Genomic DNA, 4,724 nt, shown 5'->3' on the forward strand with positions numbered 1-4,724 from the left:
TGCCCATCACCCCAGGATTGCTAGCTATCAGCTTGGTTATTGGACAGATAACCCCAGATGCTTTTGTGCTGCTTTGCTTTCATTTCATAACCATTTCCTCACTCTCTGTTGGATATCCTTGGGCCCACTGGTTTGCAGATTCACTTCCATGCCTATGGACAGCTTTAGTGACGTTGAGCCATTTCTGTTCCTTAAAGGTTATGTTTCTGAAAGTGATTTCTGTGGCCTTGGAACATCTGAAACTCAAGTGGTGGCAGAAATTGGTTTGCTTCTGGATCTCTCCCCTGGACCTAGTATAGGCAAAGGCTCTCCTCAAACTGGGACAAGTTGACATTCTTGCCTTGAGGGTTACCCAAATTCAATTTCCTTTTCATCTGGATTTTGACTTAGATGTTCCATATATAGGCCACAAACTCGTGCCAGTCATCCACCTACAACTTTTAGACAGGCTTGGGTCTCCAACTGTCTTGTCTTCTGTTTGCTTGGGAGTCAAATTAGCTCTTTTATAGATATCTTTACAGGGCCACAGGCATTTTCTGAGGCTATATTGTCTAATAGATTCCCTAGCTTTTATTGCTTGGTGTTGGATGATTTGCCACCAGTCCACTCTCTTGGATTTTCTCATGTATCAGGATACCGTACCTTGGCAAGAGTCACAGACAGTGATCTTGAGTGTGATACACTCGATGGTTCCTCTCTGTGTTCTGATGAGCTCAGACGATAGCTAGGAAGCAGGCCTCTGTCACCCGATTTCTCAGCTGAACTGTCTACTAGTGTTGAGCCTTTAAAACTTCCCCATACTCAGATATTCCAAAGCACAGGTCAATAAACAGCTGTGACATTTGCTCTTATTGTGACCTCATTCCTACTGCTGCCTCCTACTTTGGGGAAGAAAAATAATGCAGGCAAAACCAACATACATGGAAACTACATTGCAAAGTATGATAGGATTAAATGCATAAATCAGTATAATAGAAACTAATTACAAAAGGATTTCAGAGCAGGATAATGGCAATGAGGGCTGAGCACAGTTTCATGGAGGTGGTAAGAACTGAGCAGATCTTTTATACATTGAATGCATTTCACACTTATTCTTGTATTTGACAACTGATTGCTTTCTTAATCTTTAAAACCACTAGAACTATTCTACTTGTTAGCTATGGTGCAACTGGATTGTTTTTACTTCCTATTTTGTACTCAGGAACCTCATCCCTTCTCTCAACAGTGTAATGCCTCGTGCGGTTTGCTATTTGAACTTCATCCTCTCTGTCTTTGACTACTTTGCCCATTAACAGGGCCATAACTAGCAATTTGTTGTGTCTAGGGCAAGTTCCAGGGAAGGCTTTCCTGAGTTACTAGTGGGTATTGGGGAGGAGGACCATTTCAGGAAACTACAAGCTTTCTAATCTTTCTGCTGAAGGACTGCCTGTTGTTGGTGGAAGAGGAAGAAGGAGATGTCATCAATTGCTAGGCATAAGTGTACTCTGGACCCTCTGAGATTTCTAGTCTGCTGAATGGAGAAGAATTACCACTGGAACTGTACTGTTGTTCCTTCCAAATTGACTGTCCCAGCATTCTGCCATTTGACCAAATTGACTGCAGATTCTGAAAATAATGATAATAAAATATCATTTATGTAGTGCTTTAAGGTTTTCAAAGCACTTTATAAAGATTATCTCATTTTTGTCCTTACAACAACCCTGAGAGATAGCTGTTATTATTATCCCTGTTGTACAGATGAGGAAACTGAGGTTAAGTGATTTAAGATTACTGGCAGCCCTGCCCATCCCACCTAGCTTGGTTTATCTCATGTGACTGGACTTTCTAATTTTTTGATGACTGTTACTTCTATTCCACCATTAGGTAGCCTCAAAAGCACAGTTTGTATTTGCAATGTTTATTATAGAGTAACTTTTTTGCATGTAGCAGTTATGTTTTGGTTCTGGATGGTAACCGGGTACTTAGAAGCAGAGTGGTTCAGGGAAAAGAATTTTGGATTTGGAGCCAGAGGACCATCCTCTGCTACTTACAACCTATGTGATATTGGGAGATGCATGGGTGTTTAGGAAAGACCAGTATCTCTGGTGTAAGGACTGCTGAGCCTTTTTCAGGGCTGCTTTCCACCTTTGGTGTCCACCTGCCACTCAACTCTCACCTTTGGCTCCAAAAAGCCTTAGTATGTGCAGTGGCCACACTCTGGGAAATCCTTTCAGCAGATGGGCTAAACCAGGTTGAGGGTAACTGATGTGCCTCAAATTTGTTGGTGAGTTAGAGGGTGTCTACTCCAAGCACGTTAAGACTTATCTGGTAGAATAAGTGGATGTAAACTATTTGTTCCAATGGGCCATGAAGGTAGAGGATGCAGATGTTGTGGAGCATTCAAACTCTACTGCAAAGAACACAACTCTGATGGGCTCGCTATGTTGTTCAAATGCCAAACATGTTTGCCTGAAAGGCTATTTTATTTAGAACTCATACAAGGCAAGTGCTCACATGGTGGTCAGAAGAAACGATACAAGGACTCTTTCAAAGTCTCTCTGAAGAACTTTGGAATCAGTTGTGAGACATAGGGGACACTGGCACAGAACCACCCAGCATAGCGTGCCCACATAAAAAAGGTGCTGTGTTCTATGAGCAAACCAGGACTGCGGTAGCTCGAAAGAAATGTGAGATGCACAAATTTAGAGACATCTCCACTCCAAAAGTTCACGTGGACTATTTATGTGCCTACCTGTTATAAAATCTTTCAAGCTTGTGTTGATCTGATCAGCCACAGTTGGACACACTGTACCTTGACCCCGGCATACTGGTATCATTTTGGTCCTTTTCAAGCATGAAGGACAGCAACTTGTGATATTGGACAATTACTTCACTTCTCTGAGACTCACTTTCCTAATCCATAAAATGAGGGGTTGGACTAGATGACCTTGGAGGTCCCATCTAGCCCTAAATCCATTTTAATTATTTTTTTTCAATTGACAAAAATTAATTCCCTCCCTGATCCTTCCACCTCACCACTGGAAAACAAACTAAATTAAACCTTTGTAAACAAATATGCATAGTCAAGGAAAATAGATTCCTCCATTGGTCATGTCCCCCAAATATGTATTTTATTCTATACTTTATTCTACACTATATCAAGTACCTTTCTGTCAGCAGATGAATAATGTTTCAACATTAGTTCTCTGGAATCATGGTTGGTCATTACGTTCATAGAATTCTTAAGTCTTGTTTTTACCATGTGGTTGTATTGCATAAATTTTCTCCCTCTTATTTTACTCTGGATCAGTTCACAAAGTTTCCCCATATTTCAATGAAATTGTTCCTTTCATAATTTCTTATAGTTCAATAGTATTCCATTATCTTCATATATCCTAATTCATTCAGCTACCCTTCCCCCCTCCAGTTTCTAGGTACTCTCTCAGTTTCTGGTTCTTTGCTGCTACAAGAAGAGTCAATGTATATTTTCATAATTATGCCTCACCCAAGGTCTGCTGCCTCTTATAAGAGGTGAGAAATGGGCTTTACTCTTGGTCCTCTAAGTCACTCTTTCAAAATTTTTAAAATCTGTACTCCTATTAGTGAAACATTTCTGAGCAAGCATCACCAATACATATTTATTTATTTATAAATTGTTTACATATACTGAACTAATATAATACATGATAAAGCATATGCAAAAATAAAAATTTTAAAGGATTAAAATGAAATAAAAAACATTCAAATCTTTTTAACAGGTAAATTCTTGGGTATTGATGGTACAAAAAGCCTTCTGTTCTAGTTAAAATATATATGCATATATGTATGTATCTATTTAGTGAAAACAAGGACATTAATATATTTCACTACTTTTGAAGATCTTAGTTTAACACTGTGTGGTACAGAGATATCAATGTCTGATTCTATCTTCACTTCAATACTTAATTCTATTGTAGCTGAAAAAGATGATCCATGAAGATATAGTGATACAAATAGAAGAATTGCCTCATTGCCTATCCTTACTAAACTGGGATATTCATTTTATATATTCATTATATATTCATTTTATAATTTATAATTTTGTAGATACAAAAATATTATTGCAAAGGTTGTTGTCAAAATTCAACTTGTAAATTTCTGTCCTCCTTGATGTAGTTGGGGAGCAGAGGAAGTGTTATGATCTCTGGAAGTCAGGTCATGTAACAAGGTTGGCTATTACAGGTGGAGAGAAGGGGATGCTGGGAGGGTAGGAAGAAGTGGAAAGATCCCTGATGGTGGATGATCTTCTTTATGTGATTGCAAGCTCTCTGAAGTGGTTGTCTTGGGAGCTGTGTTAGGGGGTCGTACTCGATCCTGAAGCTCACTGCGGGCAGCAGTTGCCACCATCTCTTATTTTTCTCTGCTTGTTGCTCTCATGGCTTTTGTTCTCACAACCACTACTATTCCTGCTACTTTTGGACACTCCTTGTTTCACGCCCTTCTAGACCAGTGAGCCTCCCTTGTTTTCCTGGGGATAGGAGAGAGTGAAGGTCCCAGGAGGACAGCAAGATGCTTACATCTTCCCTCTCCTGGGCTTGTGAAGGATCCCACCCTTGGCCTCCAATTCCTGTGTGTCCTGGGTTGTGGAGCATATAGTTCACAATCTTCCCCTAGAGGGTAAGGTGTTGGAAGGATCCTTGCTCCTGGGGAAGCAGAGTTTACCTGTTCCTCTTGCAATCTGGTTTTCCCCCGGGTCCTCGGGGTAT

The sequence above is a fragment of the Vombatus ursinus genome, unplaced genomic scaffold (genome assembly GCF_900497805.2).
Source record: "Vombatus ursinus unplaced genomic scaffold, bare-nosed wombat genome assembly UNPS02014816.1, whole genome shotgun sequence".
Lineage (NCBI taxonomy): Eukaryota > Metazoa > Chordata > Mammalia > Diprotodontia > Vombatidae > Vombatus > Vombatus ursinus.